The sequence below is a fragment of the Pteropus alecto genome, unplaced genomic scaffold, assembly GCF_000325575.1.
Source record: "Pteropus alecto unplaced genomic scaffold, ASM32557v1 scaffold143, whole genome shotgun sequence".
Classification (NCBI taxonomy): Eukaryota; Metazoa; Chordata; class Mammalia; order Chiroptera; family Pteropodidae; genus Pteropus; species Pteropus alecto.
In genome coordinates this window covers 2,971,673-2,976,572 of record NW_006434828.1, presented here as the reverse complement: position 1 = coordinate 2,976,572, position 4,900 = coordinate 2,971,673, and the positions used below count along the sequence as shown (strand labels likewise).

Genomic DNA, 4,900 nt, shown 5'->3' with positions numbered 1-4,900 from the left:
GGTCCACGGTCCACGTGGGGTGGCAGTCACACCCAGGCAGGCCCACACCAGCGCCACCAAGGCCGCCTGAGCCACGCCCGGGCTCACTCCTAATGTCCCTTCTTCTGCAAATGTCACACTGTCTCACAGGGGACGCTCCAAAGCCTCAGACCTCGCCAAACGACTGAGAACGCCTCCCCACCCCAGGCAGCACACCGGCTCCTCCTGACGACAGAACCCGGGACGCCGGGCGCTGCGGCTCCGGTGACCGGCGACCGAGCCCCTTGTTTCTGCACCTGCCGCTCCCAGACCACCTGCACTTTCCCACTGAGATTCTCCCCTTTTCACAGGCAACTTTACTAAACGCAGTCAGAATCCCCATTCTTACCCACTGCTTTCATCCCGTGGCTAATGTAAGGCTGACTCTCACACTACCATGTGTGTCACAGCGAATATAAACACTGAAGTTACCCCCACAGACTTAGCTTAAAGTCAGTCAAAGCAAAAGATACTCTTTATGCAAAGCATGGGGTATTGATGGGGTACGGCCGAAATGACTTATTGGGCCAAAGGTCACTAAAATCTAGAAAAGTGGTTAATACAATATATGAATTTTAAGTTGAAATTCTGAGTAAAAATAAGCTCTTAATTCATCGCGTTATCATTCACTGAGTAAACATATTAAACGAAAAATGACCATTCAACTTGGAAACGTAAGGCTACAGCTATTAGCATTTTTATAACCCGACTTTAAGCCAACGTACGTACTTTTCAAGTAAAAGTATTCTGATAGCCATATCTTGACTTTTGTCTATACAAAAACCTACTTATTCATAACTATTTTCACAAAGCTCGCATACATGTACTGTTTTGATGGTTTCCAGACCAGTTCCATAGCCTGTAATATAGCTGTGGCGTACAGATGTGAATACCGTTCAGTGAAATTTTTGATAATTTGGTGGTGACAATTTTATATCCAAAACCTGAACCTCCAGCCTGTGTATGTTGGAAGATATCATATTACTTGAGAACGTAAAACTATCACCTTATTTCCTAGGGCAAAAAATAAAAAATAAAAAATAACTGTTTATAATTTAGATCAACCTCAGCGGCTCCTCGGCTCCGCTATTAGTCTCGCCAGCGAAGCAACGCTGCGGCATGCACCCCATTTATTTCTCTCACAGCGATTTCAATGCAAACAACATTCCTAGCAAAAGAACCCCCAATACACCAGGGCCACAAGCATCCAAACTAAAAGTACGTTTATCAGGTGGAGAATTTCAGTTAAGGAGGAATTTTGAATGGCATTTTTCTAACGGGGTTAAAGTATTTGTGTTGAAATTGCACCACCTAGCTACCAAAATAAGAAACAATTTAAAGATCTATTTAAATCAACAAAGTAAAAGAGAGTGTCTGAGCGAAATCCCTGACTATCATGTAAGTTTAGCTATGTAACGTAAACTAATTATTACGATTAAAATATAACACGTTTGTGATAAGTCCGTTTTATCCATCAAGAGGCATTTCAACATATAACAGGTTCTCATATTCCCAGATTGATGCTTCTTTAAAATAGTCACCCATAATCTCTGCGGACACTGGCTGCTACACTCGGCCCTCATTATAGCTTTCTGGAGAAGGGCAGTAAACAACAGGGGTCCCCAACCCCCAGGTCCGTGGCCTGTTAGGAACCAGGCCGCTCAGCAGGAGGTGAGCGGTGGGTGGCGGGTGAGAGAGGCTCCATCTGTTACTTGCAGCCGCCCCCAGCGCGAGCATCACCGCCTCAGCTCCGCCTCAGCTCGTCGGGCATTAGGTTCTCATGGGAGCCCCGGTCCCTGGTGCCAAGAAGGCTGGGGACCGCTGCAGTAAAATACACATATGCAGGTCAAATCCGGCACACACTCGGCCTGTCATCTGAAGAGAATGACCACCAGCACCCCGGCGGACGCACCGTGCGCCTGGCCGAGGAGGCGAAGAGAGTAAAACCACAAACACTGGCGAGAGAAATCTCCGAAGAGAAACACTGAGTCTATTTCAAACCAAAGATTGTGAACAGCAAGCATCTGACATTTATATTCAATCAGAACGGGTGTAACATGAAATAACACTGGAATAGTGGAAAGGAAGCTGAACGACCGAGAGAGAGAGCTTTACGCGGCACTACAGGGAGGCGCCACTGTGAAACGGCTATTTCTCTAAAGCATCTTCATTTACGAAGGTCAAAAGCAAGTACTTTTAAAGCATGAGAAATACTATTGAAACCGCTTTTCTGGTTGTTTTTCAAAAACTTCATAAGTCTGAAGGAAAAATGTTGGCATGAACTAATATCTTACTATTAGCAAAGTTTAATATTTCCTCTTGAAAGGAGAGCAAGTCAGTCAGGATAATGAAAAAAATGCTCCAAGCAGTTGGATTCACATATTTATTCCATAACGTATTATTCAAGTCCATTAATACAATGAGAAATGGTTTTCTTCCAATGCAACTTCAAAGACAGGCTGGAGAGATGCCCAGATTACAAATATGTATTTCCTTAGCACTGGAAAAAAAACGCTCCCTCTAAAAAGAAACACGAAGACGTGCTCAGACTCAGGGTGCACTGCGACTCACGTGAGAAGCGGAGGAAACATCTATCTGGAATTTTAATTGAGTTAGAAGATAAGCAACTAATACCATGATTAATATGTACAGATCAATAACGATGACAGACAGGCGCGGCCCACAGGCTGGAGTACACGGTCTTACGACCGCCTCCCCGTGAAGACAGCGGGGAACCCTGAAGACCAGAAAGCAGAAATGCTCTGGAAGAGCTCGGAAGCATTCGCACACACGGACCACAAACGAGGCCACGAAGAAAGGCTCGATTCCAAAAACTCAGTATCACACAGACTTTATTCCGTGAACATGCAATTATATTAGATGTTGTCGATAAGAGAATTTTTTAAAAAGCTTTATGTTTGAAAGCTAAAGAACAGACTCCTAAATAGCCCACATGTTTAAAAAATAACAAAGTACTTCATATTAAAATTCAAAAAATTTTAATATTTAATATTAATTTATTGCTCAAGGAATTTAAAATTCAAGAATAAAGCATGCTTAAAGACAAATGTGTTGTATTAAATATATTAATTTTTAAATGATGGTCTACGGCCATGCCGCCCTGAACAAGCCCGATCCCGTCTGATCTCAGAAGCCAAGCAAGGTTGGGCCTGGTTAGTACTTGGATGGGAGACCACCTAGGAAGACCAGGTGCTGTAGGCATAAAAAATAAGGGATTGTAAGCTGACAAGGTCCTTGCAATCTGTGAGGTCAACCAAGGGTTGCCTTGACTAAAAAAAAAAAAAGATGACGACTAAAAATAAATGAGCTAAGTGTTTTACACAAGAGGCTACAAAAACATCTAAAAAAATTAAAAGGAAAATCGAAGAGTAAAAATCGACAAAATGAAAACAAAAGTGAATACCTACAAAATCAAAAGTTGATTCTTTGCTAGAAGAATCTATTTCAATAGATTTTTAAGTCTCATCAAGAAAAAGAAGACATTTCTGGAAGGAAAGGCAAACTGTACTTATAGAAACTTTTTATATCATAAAAATATACTTCAAACATCTTTGTGCCATAACTTTGTGAAACGTGAATGAAGTGAACGACTTCCTAGAGAGGCACTAGTGGGAGAAACTGGGTCGCCCCGTTTTTGATCTCTCTGCTTACAGCAAAGCTTCCGGCCGCCGAGCGCAGCCCCACGCGGTGGACGTGCGAGCTGCAGACACCCTCGGCCCCACGGGGCAGCGGCCTCCTCCACGCAGGGGGTGCCCTGTAAGCATCACTCTGAGCCGGCCAGGCAGAGCGCAAACCGGGCGAGTGTTAGTCTCTGTTAACGGGAGCCCTGACTGTGAGCCAAACAAACTGATGCCTGGGATGAAGATTTCAGTACACGGTCCCCTTAGCGACAAAGATCTGGCTGATATAATCTAAGTGGAGTCGTGTGCACAACAGCCGACCAAGAGCCTAGAGAGAAGGAGCGTGTCCTTCTCCTACGGCCCCTTGCCCCTTCCTTCCGGCTGGAACGCAGTCCTGATGGCTGGAACCGGGACAGCCGTCCTGGCCCGCGAGGGGCCCTGGGGCACAGCAGTCCCGGAGTGCAGGAAAGCGAGGGCGTCTGGGTCACTGCCACCTCCAGACTCCGACTCGGGAGCCAAGGCACTTCCGTCCTCCAGTAAGCCACTGCTGCGTCAGAGCGTCCCCTCGCTCCCACGTGACCCTGATCCTAACGCATTCGAATGTGAATTAGCAAAAGAAACGCAAAAGAAACAGACGGGACACAGCCGCTAAGGAGAGCGACTTGACGACGCCAACAGAAAGGCCCAGCTGGAGGGAACAGGACGGCGGGCACAGCGCGGAGCGATCACCAGCCGTTCAGGAGACGCGAACGACAGCCACAGGCGGCCGAAACGGGAGTGTGGGCGCCCAAAGGCCCACGCTCTGCCCCCCGGAAAGCAGTCCAGCAAGCGCTGGGCGCGGCGGATGCACCTTCGCCACCCGACCCAGCGGTCCTGGCACCGGGTCCTTGCCCCAGGGGCGGGGCGTCTGTCACACAGACTCTCGCGCACTGACGTTCGCTGTGGCTCCGTAAGAGTCCCAGACGGGTAACAGCCCACGTGCTCGCTAGCGAGCGCTCGGCGCGGCGGACGCACCTTCGCCACCCGACCCAGCGGTCCTGGCGCCGGGTCCTTGCCCCAGGGGCGGGGCGTGTGTCACACAGACTCGCGCGCTGACGTTCGCTGCGGCTCCGTAACAGTCCCAGACGGGTAACAGCCCACGTGCTCGCTGACGGGGAAGCGGACCCCCCACCAGTCAGCGAGGACAGGCATGGACTGGTGAGACACGCTGACACACGACACCCCTCAAAACAGTCACGATG

General features: G+C 48.0%; 1 protein-coding gene and 1 non-coding gene across 2 annotated transcripts in view; one reads left to right on the top strand and one right to left on the bottom strand.

Annotated features, from left to right (window-relative positions):
• The window catches only part of TRAF3IP1 (TRAF3 interacting protein 1), a 58,375-nt gene that overhangs the window by 15,482 nt on the left and 37,993 nt on the right, over positions 1-4,900 (bottom strand). The gene's annotated exons all lie outside the window — the stretch shown is intronic.
• On the top strand, positions 3,122-3,240 carry LOC112478351. The gene has a single exon (XR_003045788.1). It is a non-coding gene; the product is annotated as a 5S ribosomal RNA (ribosomal RNA).